Source organism: Piliocolobus tephrosceles, chromosome 19 (assembly GCF_002776525.5).
Source record: "Piliocolobus tephrosceles isolate RC106 chromosome 19, ASM277652v3, whole genome shotgun sequence".
NCBI lineage: Eukaryota > Metazoa > Chordata > Mammalia > Primates > Cercopithecidae > Piliocolobus > Piliocolobus tephrosceles.
The window spans coordinates 40,874,822-40,888,276 of record NC_045452.1 but is presented as its reverse complement, the minus strand read 5'-3'; the positions used below and the strand labels follow the sequence as shown (position 1 = coordinate 40,888,276).

General features: G+C 41.4%; 1 protein-coding gene across 2 annotated transcripts in view; it reads left to right on the top strand.

The window, feature by feature from the left end:
• Window positions 1-13,455, top strand: part of KCNJ15 (potassium inwardly rectifying channel subfamily J member 15) — a 75,782-nt gene that overhangs the window by 18,165 nt on the left and 44,162 nt on the right. Inside the window, exon 2 of one of the 2 annotated variants that reach the window (XM_023191647.2) lies at window positions 9,450-9,589. The exons of the other annotated variant lie outside the window; for it this stretch is intronic. The gene's annotated coding sequence lies outside the window, so the exon portion shown is untranslated. The remainder of the gene's footprint in view (window positions 1-9,449; window positions 9,590-13,455) is intronic. 2 annotated transcript variants of the gene reach the window in all.

Below are 13,455 nucleotides of genomic sequence, written 5' to 3'. Positions count from 1 at the left end.
ATGGATGGATGGATGCATGCATGCATGCATATGCAGGTAGATAGATGAATGGATATATAAGTAGATGGATTGATTGAATAAAATGCTGAAGTTAATAGAATTCTCTGTTACTCTCTATGCCCATATGTTCTTCATGGCCACATGTAAGGTTAGCCTTATGATGGAAGCTTGGCATTAGTATTGTCATTTTTATTTCAGCTTGTGCCTAGGTTCTGTGTTCTCACATGTTCCCCATAAACATTCACATGGTCCAGCGTGCAACTATGAAAGAAGCTTCCCATCACCTGTGCCTCCCAACCTCACTCCACTCACTGCAATCTGAGGAAGAATTCCAACACCAAACAAACACTAGAAAGTACTTTGCTGGCGTGGGCTTCCCTGTTAACTGAACTAAAATTCCATCTCTAGGACTCAGTGAACTGACAAGTGTTATTGTTTCCAAACTTGAGCTATGTTCACCCCGTCCAGGTGCATTTCTACTAGCAATTAGCAATAAACTTATTGCTAGTAAGAGCACACCACATTACAAGGAACAGCAAATAGCAGACATATCTTTGCACCTTCACACAGCAGCACAGAAATTATATCTGGTACTCGATTCAGTGTCAGGTGGTATAAGCACTTCATCAACAAATGAAGAACAGAAGGGGTATCTGAACAGCGACAAATATTTCGTTAAGTTCTGTAACCAAGATAGGAGATAGATTCTCATACTTGATTGCTGGGAATACATACATCCTATAAAAGCCAAGAAAGTTAACTAAGTGGCACAAACCTTATAGCTTATCAGTACGATGCAAGGCACTTCAGGAAAACTGGCATGATAAAACTTGCTTTCCTAGGAACAAACTAATTAAATTATATTTATTCAAGTAATCTAAACTATTTGACTATTCAAGTGGTTGGACAATAAAATAACTAGAATAAGATTCAGAAAAGCCTAGTACCTACATTGCTCTCCCTGGGAGGTGCAGCGGCACTTCGAGGGCATGCAAATTGTTTAAGATATTTTAAGGCAGCTCAGGATCTCTGCATACGTTCTAGTGAAAACAGCAGATCTTGAAGGAACTGAAGTGCATGGCTTCTGTGTCCCACAATTCAAACATGAGAGGAGATGAGAACTCCCATATTATAAGATGACTTTGCACATGATCCTTCCTAGAAGTGAGTTTTCAGGTAAAATAGAGGGAGCTCCCTGTCGGAGTGCAACCATAAGGAAGAGGACCTTGATATGGGCCACCTTGGCCCCTCACCATGGAACTTCATTCCCTGATGTCTTCTGACAGAACACACGTGGTGCATGTGTGTTCCTCCCTTCTCCAAACTGTGTAAGGACCCTGGGAGGTAAACTGTTTTTCTCAGTTCAAAACCATCTCAGATAAGTCAATCCGCTTGCCTCAGGTCTTTGAATTAGTAAGTAGCAGCTCTAGAATTTGAATCCACAGCTAAGACCAAACCTACTTTTCTCCCTCACACCCCCAATGGACTTTACTCCTTGCCAGGAAGAAAGACTGTAACAATTCAGTGTCCCAAGGCAAGAATTACAACTTCAGTTCAATTTTGCTGTCGGTGTCCACACTGTAAAATGAGATTTGACTGGCAAGATAAGACATACCAATTTGAAAAACTGAGCAATTTGAAAAACAAAACGTAATGACGTTTGCCCAAGAGATTGCAATGATTGTTTAAATTGATAACCCAAGTACTCTTTCTGATGTGTGTACTAGGTGATATATGTTATTTACTGATTGATAAATGGTAAGGCTGCACCTTTAGATTTACTGCTGCCTACTAAGTACACACAGATTTCAGAAGGGAAGTGAGCAGAGGTGAGTTTTCAGTCGTAACTCAACTTTCACTCTGAGTTAGGGTAACCACAAGGGCAAACCAAAGCCAGTGGAACAGAATGAATGACAGACAGGAAATATTCTCCAGCATGTGATCAGGAATAAATCCATGGGGGTGAAACAACTCCAGGAATTTTTCTTAATGAAGAAGGAAAGAAAATACAGTCGCTGCATGTCTAGTCTGTATAGGTGTGGTTAAACACCAAGGAAACTGAAGGCTGTATGTATGACTTCAACTTCAGTAGCCTGATCTTGGCTCAGTCATAATTCTCTAGCTTTTATTCTTCAGGTCAGACAGTCAAGGAGAAGAAAAATAAGAAAAACCAGTACCCTGTCATTAGGCACTCTTTATCATCTCTTTTTCAGCTGGAGTCTCCGTCATCTCTACGTGTGCATTTGATAAGCTGAAACGCAATGATGGAATAAGATGATCTTGGACAACTTTCTCTTCAAATTCATTTTTAGCTTAATATATTTGCTGTGGCTTCTCTAGGAAATATTTGTTGAATTAGCCCCTGCGCCTTGCTAGGGCTGATAAGGAATAGGTGGGATTTAATAGTCGAGAGTTTGAGTTCACAACACCCTCTTTCTGTACTCCTGCTAGTCCTTCAGTGTGAAGTCTCTTAGATTTTTATGACAATTCGGCTGAGATCTTTCACTTTACATAACTTAGCCAATTTGCATTGCTCAGTTTTTCCACAATAACTAGAATATTTGGCAAAAGGGTACAATTTTGCAATGGGAAAGCTCCCAAAGTGAAAAACCTAGTTGTTTACCCAGTTCTCCTGCTAATAATAAATACCAAAGATGAGACCTGGGGCTTCTCCTAGGCCCTCTTGCATTGATGCCAGGTAGAAAAAGGGGTATTGGTGCAGAATTAAGGTTTGAATGACATTCTTCTGTGTGGATATTAGAGGGATAAACTATATGGATTGATAGGGAAGTGGTTCAGGATGTTACAAATGAGGATGTTATAGCCTAATAATATCACTACATGCTGGAGCAAATAAAGGGCCATAAAACGTGCAGTGTGCACCCAGCTAGCTCTTCCAGAGGCCAAGAACTAAACTTGGAAAAGGGTGAAAGAGGCCTGATCTATGCTCAGGAATTGAAATGTCATAGCAACAAATATCAGGACAGGAGGGATCTGGAGGTTCACATTCTTCAGACAGTTTGATGGAACTTGGTGATGAAGGACGTGCCTGAATCCAGCAGGTAGAATCAAGCACCTGGCCTGTCCATTGATCTTGTCACCTTGAAAGGCAGATATTCCATTGGCTCGGTGATTTGTTTTTACAGCTAAAATGTGTGATTGATCATCAATCAAGCACCAATTGCTAAAATTGAAAATGGAAGGAAATGTAGAATGAATCACTACTTTTGTTTTCCCCAGTTGATCTTTGAAATTATTCAGGGTGATAATCGCATTTTCTGTAATATTCTATTTCAAATATTGTAAAGTGGGTCTTGGAGTGTTGGGTTCAAAGTCAATCTGTTGTATGTAAACAATGTGTCTGGCCACCTGGTAGAGATGGGGTCCATGGTACACATACCTCACCATCTGGCCTAGGAGGCTCCCTGTACAGTTGATTCAAAGTTAAACCACAATAAGACAACAATAGAAGAGGTGGGGGTAATACAAGCCAGCACGCCACACATTGCCTGCTGAATGATCCGGTGAGGCTTTCAAAGCAAGGCGGGATTTCTCTGGTTGCAGTGGGCTGGAGAAGGTAACTATGCTTGGCAGATACTGCTTTTCTATTTGCCAGCCCACAGTGTCAACGGTGGAAAACAGTCATTATCATATCCCTTCTTTGACAGGAATTGCCACAAAATAGTTCACTTGGTAAAAGCCTGTCTGAGGTGAACCAGGCACAAACGGTGTGTATTTAACATTTGGTGTAAGGTTGTACCAACAACAGTAAAGGAATAAAGTTCAATTTGAATAAGGCAAGAGGAAACCAGATCACCCTTGGGTTCATGTCAGCGGTTGCTTCACAGTTCCTCAATTCTGAAGCCATGCTGCTGATAGGGACCTAGAATCACCAACTAACTGCAGTAGAAGTTTCAAGGACACTTCCATACGGAGCCCCTTATAGAGCGAGTCGGGCACTTCATGCATCCAACTTTTAAGTATATACATTCCCTCCTGACAAAGTTAGATTTTACAGATGCCGTGGCAAATGTGCACTCAGTGCTAACAAATTAGGATATCAGGCCTGTATTAATGCTTTCATTTTCCAGTTATTTTTTATTACATTTAACAGCCGACTTCAAAAGAGCTGAGGACACACAGAGGAATAGGGTGACCCAGCATCACAATTTGCCAGCGAGTAGGGGATTTCTTAGGATGCAGGACTTTAAGTGTTAAAACCAGGGCAGTCAGTGGAAAACCAGGATCGTTGGTCACCTTACACAGGGATGACTTGAAGGTAACATTTTTATCAAGTAAGTTTTGCACTTTTGGATAATTTTTGAACCATCTCATTTAAGGAGAACTTCGATAAAATAGCTTCCATGTCTTCCTGAGGAGGAATGCTTTGTGTTGAGGGTGGTAGGTGGTGGGAAGATGGGGAAGCCTCCAGTGGGAGGCTGGAGGTTGCTTTCAGCCCCATTTGCTTCTCCCAAGGGAAAGCTAAGGGACAAGAGGAGACAGGCGATTCTATAACCAAAGCCATTTTTCTTGTGATTTCTTGCTGTCTAAAATCCATGAGGCTAAGGCTAGAGTGACATTGCTAAGCTGTCCCAGAGGTCAGATCACTTGGCTCTTTTAATCTTTACTTAAATAATCTTTAATTATTTGCTCTTCATTTTTCCTGGAATGTCAACAACCCTACTTTGTCTCCACCTATGGAAATATTGTGGCCTGCACTCAATTGTTCCCACCTCTGGAAGCCTACCTTCAAACTCCCAGGTAGAGTCAATTCCCCTTCCTGTGGGCTTCTAGAATATTATGGTCCTATAACACTTACCACACTATATCATGGTTAGCTATTTGTCCATCTTTCTTCTGAACTATACAGTTTACTCCAGTTTAGGAACTGGAGGGTCTTTGGAACTCAGCAAAGAGAAGGCATCTGATTTAGTTACTAATCAAACTAAATTGACATGATACCAATAACAAAAGTTTCTATTAGTAACAAGAAAGGCCTGCTAGGATTCTCCTGGCATTTTGAGGAAAAGACCATATGCATAATAAAATCTCGTGCATTTTAAATGGAATTCCACATTTTAGTGCTGAAATTCACGATTTCCCAATCACAATTGGGAAACTGACAGAGTAGAGGAGGATGGGAATATTGAGGGAGTGGGGAGCGATGGTTAGGGGTAGTGACAGCACCCGCACCATGGATTGGAAAACATTCCAGCACTCACAGGATTAGCTGTCGTAGCCAGTGCTGCTGGGAGTCTGCCCCAAGCCCTGTGAATGTTCTGCACTGCTTCTGAGAGCCCATTCTGGTGCTTCTGTGTGTGTATTAATTTTAACAGCCTGCTGCCCCTACCACCATCTTCATAAGATTGCCCTTGGGCTATGGGAGTCGCTTCCACTTCCGTTGTGGATGCAGGAAGCCAGAGCCCTTGGGAAACAGCATGTTTCCTTTCTACTCTCAGTCAAAGACTGATGGGCAGCATCACGGAAGCCCAGCTGTCTTACCGAGGATGCTGTTTTCACTCCAGAACTCCCTCCCCAGGATTAGGCAGGGACTGGGTCGTGTCCTTGTCCTAAAATTGTACCCTGGCTTCTTCCCTTGCTGACTTGCTTTCCCCACACCACTTTGGGTTCCTCCTGGGAGTACTACTTTAATAAATTGCGTGTGCATTTTTGTTTCAACGTCTACTTCCATATAATCTAACCCCAGATGAGATTTTAATTTTGTGGCTTCCTAGGGCAAGCTTCTTGCTAGAAAGACCCAAAGGCAAGTAGGTCCTCACCTCTGGCCTGTGAGGTCTGGCAATGGGTACACGTTATTCTTCAAGACTCACCTATATTTCAAGGGATCATTTTCAATACCTCTAGGATAAGGATGGTGAGAACAAACTAGAGACAGCTGGCCATATCATGCTGTACCTGTGGAGGGCTCGTTAAGCTGCTAGATTCACGGGAGAGTCTAATGAAGTTTTAAGAACTGTTGTAAGCTTCCATAAATAGCTCCATATCTAACCCAACTTAAATAGAATTTATTCCAAGGTAAAAATATTTTTTTCCCTCTCATCACACTTTAAGGTTTTTTATGTCTTGATTCAAGCCAAGATGAGGATTGGAAACATTATAGCAATTTTTTTTTTCTTTTTTGGAAATTATTCTTGGGAAACAGTTCTCTTGAAAAAATTGGTTCTTATTAACTCTTCTGCCCAGTATTCAGATGTCTTTTCAGATCTTTGTAGAAAGATTCAGACTTCTATGTATTTTCTATGCAAATTTGACACATGTAAGAGTATTTCTTTCAGTTAACTGTGGAGATGGGGGTGGGGGAGCAGAAAGAAAGAAACACAGTTTGCCGAACAGTCATTTATATTTGTTTTTATTTTCAGCCAAAAGGTCAGTAAAATTAACCATGTTCAATTGTGAAATGATTAGCTATGTTATTTCATGTAATCTTATACAGTAGATTTCCCGCTCTACTCCTTAGAACCAGATTGTGAAACAGATTTTACTCATTGGATGAGAGAGAGATTGGATGGTAGAAAATATTATTTTGTCAGGATTAACAGTTTGTCATATTTCCCTTAGTCAGTTTCAGAAATTTCCAGAAATACTTAGATCATTCAGTTGTTAAAGCATGCTAAACAAAGCCCAGCCTTTATGACAGAAGTCACATAGACGCACATTTTAGAATTTCCCCACTCACCGCTCAACCCTGCAGTCATACATTTATAATGTCTCATCTCCTTTGGTAAACTGTCAGATCTACAGACTCAAAATCTAATTGTTGACATATCACCAAATGAAAAGTAACAAAAACAGGTAAACATCACCAAAAATCAAGAACATTGTCGTAGCATTTAAACTTTAAAATGTATTTATACTACTCTGGATTCATTTTCTCCTTCCATCATCTTTAAGATTGTTACAAATGAGTATCTGCTCTACTGCTTATGGTCCTGCAAGAACTAAAACTTCCAGGAGTATTAAACTATGGTTATAATTCATGCAGTGTGTAACTCAATGCTGAGAAGAAGCTACGCATGCATATGTATGCTCAAAATATAAGAATTTAAGAAAAATGTACAATGATGAAAAATGCATGGACTGAAAGTTTCTGAAAAGAGCTCAAAACAGCTCTGTAGCTGTGTGACTTTGCACAAATCACTTACATTCTTTGGCTTCCATCTCCTTGCCCTTAAAATACAACTAATCAAGCCTACATTTTGGTCTGAGCATGGAATTAACAACATTTCTGGCAGTGTTTTACGAATTGAAAAAAGGTGTTCAAATGTTAGTTTATTAAGTAAAACTGAAGCTGGAAATACAGATTAAATATAAGGAGATAGCTAAAGTTCCATGGTAACAAATCATATCTTCCATATGTAATCTTTTATCAACCCACTTGACAAATATGCATATTTTTTGAGGGACTATGATGTGCCAGATATTGCTGGAAAGATGTTTGGTGAACGAGACAGGTACCATTGAGCTTTAGACTGGAACACAGATGGTAAACGGAAAAGCTTTAGGGCCGCTTCAGGCAGTGGTAAGTGAGATACACAACAAAAGGGAGTCTTGGGGCACGGAGTTGGATCGGGACCAGATCAGGTAAGGACCTCCCACAGGAGGTGCCATTCGGGCTAGGACCTGAACAATGAGTCAGCTCGGTGAATGAAGGCCAGAGGGGACCATTCCAGGCCGAGGAAATAGCCCCTGCGAATCATCCCGCCTGAGTAGCTGGTATATACTCAGATCCTTTACTTCTCAGTTTTCCCTCTTTCATCGTTCTTCACCTCTGTGCTTACCCGTTTTCTGTGAGGCTTTTAGCATATCCTCGCGGGAGAACTATCTGATTCTAGACTGCTGGAGTAAAGCTGCACCAGCTTTAAGAAGTCCAAATCTTGTGTGGCTTCTTCATCCTCCTGCCCTAAACCCCTGGGAGCCCAGTGTCTGCTTTCCAGGGCCACCATTTAAGCTCCCAGGCTGAAAAGGAGTCTCTTGCTTCCAGGGAAAGGGCAAAAGAGAAGGAGACTGAGGCATACCATCTCCACTGGGAAAACAGAAATGGAATGATTAGGGGGAGAAAATGAGGAGGTCTCAGCCCTTCCTTCCTAAAGGCAGAATGACACCCCATCCCTTCCAGCTCCCATGTAGTTCAAGCACCCAGAGCAGCAGCAGCTGCACTTGGGGTGAATTGCAGAGCCCAGTACTCTGATGAGAGGAAGTTATCATTCATTTCCAACAGAAGCAAGGTGTTCCTCACCCTGTCTGCTCTATGTCAAACCAGATGCAGTGGCCTGGCCCCACCGAGGTGCCTGGCTGGGCAGGGGACGTGTGGATGTATCATTGTCTCCCATGGGAAAGAAACCCTTTGTGTCTCTTGGCATTGCCTTTGGACCAGTGTAGAGGGCTCTCTCTAGGGGAAGTACTTGTGAAAAATCCATTCCATCTCTTAGGATTGAACACGGTCCCCATGCACTCTGGCTATGAGAAGGCCAGGAGAGCACATGAGCCTTGGGCTGGCCTCCCTTGATGTGGTGGCTGCAAGAGTCACTTTGCGTAGGATGGACATATAACCTCATTCCCGAAAGAAGCTTCCTGCTTCTGCTTCCAGAGATCTTCCATTGGAAGCCTGCTTCAAGGATGGAATTCTGACCATTTCTCATAAAGATGCCAGACTATGCAAGAATGCTGGAACCCAGATTCCAACACATATCCCCAAGCCCAATTTCCATGATCCAGAAGAACCCAATTTTGCCCGTGTCTATTCAGCTTCTTTATATATACATACACACACATATATATAATAATCAGGGAAAGTAGGGGTGATGGGAGAAAAATCAGCTCAATAAGGGGGTTGAGCTAAAAACATGAGTTTCCCTCTGTGGCACTTTGCTTAAGTATGTTTAATATAGGTATAGTCTGTATGGGTTCGTTCTGATTCCCCCAGGAGGCAACAGGTTTTGTCAATATTCATTTGGGGAGGAGAGAGGAAAGAGAAAAAGAAAACATGGGATAAAGGAGAGATTGTTAGAAAAGGTAATCTGGTTATTTATTTATAGTTTACTTAGCCAAAGGGACCTTAAAAAAGCTTTGATAAGAATGGCCCAAGTTTCTTCAAAGATTAACTGGCATTCTTTAAAAAGGCATCAGTTTTCTTTCGCACAGGTGTTTGGAGAGCCTGGACTGGATGCCCACTAGAATCCTGTGCTGGTCTGTAGATTTCCTTAAGACCTTAAGACATGCTGACATCATGGTCTCCTTTCTCAGATTCCTTCTCTCTCTCTTTCTCCCCCCCCCCCCCCCGTCTCTCACTTTCTCTCCTTTCCTCCCTCCCTCCCTCCTTCCCTGTCCCTCCCTCCTCTGCCCAATGTCTCCCAATCTCTTTCTTTCTCTCTTTAGTTCCTCCAGGTAATTCTTACTCAAACTTGTACCAACTTGTTTTTGACTGACAGTGAACAGTGAGAGAGTTTTCTTCATTTTGAGGAACCCTAAACACCTATCTTTCCCAAGGCAACCTGTCAGGACTGAGCATTTCTCTGACTTGACATAACTCCCCATCCAGCCAGGAGTCTGCACTCTTCCGTCTTTGCAGGTAAGAGGTACACAGTGCTTATGTCAGCTCTGGGGCATGTGGCATGCTGGAGGTATTTTTGAAAAACTTTACTTCTAAAGGTAATGAAAACATTTGATTCTTTTAAAACTTATTTAAATCATTCAAGACGGCCGTGCTTATCTGGGGGAATTTACAAGTGCTGTTTGCATGTGGAAAATGGGATTTTACTTAATGATGGGATAAAAAAAGTGTTTTATTCTTGCTCGTGAAACAATATCCAGATGTTGTCTTGTTTGCTGTGGGTCTACGGGGGTCTAGCTCGCAGGAGAATTACTCCGACTTCCCTTTGCAAGGGTCTGTCAGAGCAAGTTTGTTATTGATTTTCAGCGACTGCATAGTTCTTTGGCTAATTCTGAAGCAGTTACTTTGCTTTGTCAGTGGGGAAATCAGTTTGGATTGCCGTAAGGCGAAACCTCGCTGGAATATTTTAAAATCTGTTACCTATCCTTATAAGAAAAGTTATGTAAGTTTTCTGTGGTAGGTGTATGGAATGTAAACAATCCTGACTTTGGAAACATTATGAACTGTGTTCACGACCCATGATTAATATGTTTTTTAATCTGTGTGTAATTTCGTGAGAGTTTAGACTATCCTCAGCTAATAAATGTTATACTGGGTGAAATTTCCACATTGCTCCTGTAACGCCAACGTTTGTCTCCTCTGTACTTCCGCATTTAGTCGCTTGAAGGAAATAAGAATTTATTGTTCAATAGACGTTTATTGACCTCATAATTTCTTTAACCCACAGGTTAGAAAACTTACAACGAATGTAGTATTTAACTGGAAAACTAAAGACCAAAAATGTGTACCATTAATTCAAATGTTTAGATTTATTTTTATCTGAACATATCTTAATCTTTTTCCCTTTAACCTGTAAGAGGGATTTTGAAAAAAAAAATCCAAGTGATTCTTAATATCTATTTTTTTTGCAACCTCAGGATCACACGCACACACTCACACTCATGCATGATCAACTGTTATCCCCAATCCTATCTTATTTTGTCCTCTCATGAAAGTTTAAACAAATATGAAACAATCAGTAGTAATAGCCTTAGGTGACAAATTCTCTCCTATTTAAAATTGTCCTAAAAATCAAAAGAAAAGTGTCCCATAAAGCTATAATACATTTTTAAATACCATCATTTTGTGAAAACTAAATACAGTATCAGAGACACTTCCAGCTGAGTAATTAAGTAAGTAAGCACTTACCTCACACACAGCTTTCCCGGGCTCTGTTCTTTCTTTCCATACCTTCTAGGGTTTTACTTTTTAGCACGTTTTCTCCTTCTCTAACTGTTAATATAATAAATGACCATCCACCCAGAGGTAACAAGGCAAGTCTTCCCAAAATACTGAAGAGCAGGAGAGTTTAACCAAATTGTCGGTAGCAGCATGTCAGAAACGCTCATCAAATAACGGAACAGACCTTTCTTCACTGAATTAAATAAATGTATAAATAGTCTGAGGGTTTTAGAGAAATTGCCTTAGTTGAACTTTGTGATTCTGGTTGCTTAAGGAAAACACATTTTTCTAAAACGTCCCCTCTCCATCTTTCCACTCCTTCCTCCCACTAACAGTTGTGGTCATTTTACAGAAAGTCTTATTTCCCCAATTTCCTCTCCTCACACTTCTCACCAGTGCAGACAGCCAGTGTTTTGGGGGGAAAGAGAGCAAGACCCCAGGCTGCATATGCCAGCAAACCTGAGAAGCCAACAAAAGCAGGTCTCCGGGCTCTTTCCCACAAGGCTCAGCACAGCCTCACTCTGCTTCTGCATCGAGGAAATCTCGAAAGGGCTGTGCTTTCTTGGGGCGTGTGTGTGTATGTGTGTGTGCGCAATTATATACCTGAATAACAATGACATACTTGGTACAAGAAAACCCACCAATATGTGACTTTAGACATGGAATAGAGAGGCAAAGTTATTCAGATTTAATCAGTACATGCCACATCCTTGAAATATCCTTTCCTGTCCAATCTCCTCTCATCTATTCAGAGACTCAAAGCAACCCACGAACTTTTTTGCATACTTTGCCTCAGAGTTCAGGGTTGCTTATGAAATGTAGTTGTGTGGTAGATGCGTCAGAGTCTTAGAGCCAACCTAACAGTCCAGAGACTGAGCTGTAAGCACGACAAAGCTGTAAATGACTGGTACTTGGGAACGCATGTTGAGGGCGTATACACCTCCCTAATCATTTTCGTCAGTCTTTAATATGTAAGTCATACAGCTATCGTTATTTTTTTCCCTGCAACAATTCAACCATTGCACCCCAGATTAAATCATGTATCTCTAAATGTGTTGTTTTAATTCTTTCAAGTAAAAATAATCTCACACCAAAAATTGTCAGAAAGCTATTACATGAGTTAATATTAACTTCTATGTCTGCAAAGATGAGTTTGTTGCTTATTCATGGGCAAATACAAGAGGCAAGTCAGTCAGAGGTTATTGTCTATCTTCTCTCTTTTCTGTCCTTTACGTTTATCTCATAAAAGCCACTTCAGGAGTGCGACTTTTGGTGCAGTTGATGGTGGGATAAGGCCAGGCAGGTCTGGATCTAGGACAAAGTGAACCAAGGGTGGGCCTTACTCTATGCCCCTCAAGGATGCAGTGCCCTGGAGGGAGACAGGTCTGATCCAACACACCTGGCTCAGGTAACTTCCTGGTGCCAGTTTTGCAGACAGGTGACGGAGCAGTGTGACCCAGTAGTAGCTCCAGAGACAAGCAATCTAAGAAGTGCTAAATCTTCCCCAAAGGAACACAAAGAGCCTGCTCCCACCTTTAAAAGGAGAACTAAGGGCAGAGAGGGAGAGAAACTAAGTTATAATTTATAAATAAGGTTTATAAACATTTAGGAAATGCAAATTCTTTCTTGGAACCTTTATTTATAAGTTATAACTTAGTTTCTCTCCCTCTATGTCCTCGATTCTCCATTTAAGAAGTTTTATTTGCTAAATATTACTCTGTTGAAATGAAAGAAAAAAAATGAGAGAACAGATATTTCTGATAAAAAGGCCAGGCAAGAAAGTTGAACTTGACAAGTGTAGCCTCTGGAACACGTCTCTGGATTAATTCAGATGATAGCAGGGGGATCTCCACTTATTGTAATGCAACTGGAATACACATAGTGAATTCTGTCACATTCCCAGGGAGAATTTCAATCAGAAACACCTGTGCTATTCTCACAAGGGAAAGGTCAGAGCTCCATGAGGAGTTTGTGTATCTGCATTTGTCTTGATGGGCATTGTGCCTTAACTAGAGAAGAGATCAATAAACCAATGCCACCACCATCCAATTTGAATCCAGAAGTTCACACTTGACCTAATTCCAGAATACAGTTCGTGCTTCTAGAAGTAAAATTCTAAAGCACACAATTCCAGATATTTTAGCCACTATACAAAGATGAATCAGGGTCACATGATCATGCTCACATCAGAAGATGCAGGAGAAGGACAAAGGTTTGCGTTTTGATACAAAACACTCATGTGCCAGCCACCCGATCGTTTACAGTAGGGAGCAGTTGAGTGGAAGGGCATGTCTGTACTACCTGAGGACTGAGGACCTGCAGAGGGAGCACTGGAAAGAATTAGCAACAGAATAACCCAGGTTTTGTTTGATTCTGTCTCTACCACGCAGTTCGAATTCAGAGCAGTCAATGTGTAGGTATCCACACTGAACCAACCAAGCAGGCCCTCTCGTAGTAGCCTGGCCAGAAGTCACAGCGGCTGTGTTGGCCACTCATTCACTCATTCAGAGTTCAGACATCCTGAGCCTGTCCAAGTCCCTGGGATTACAGATAACACGAATCCTCAGAGTCACCTCTGGGCCATCAAACAAAAACGAGGGTGA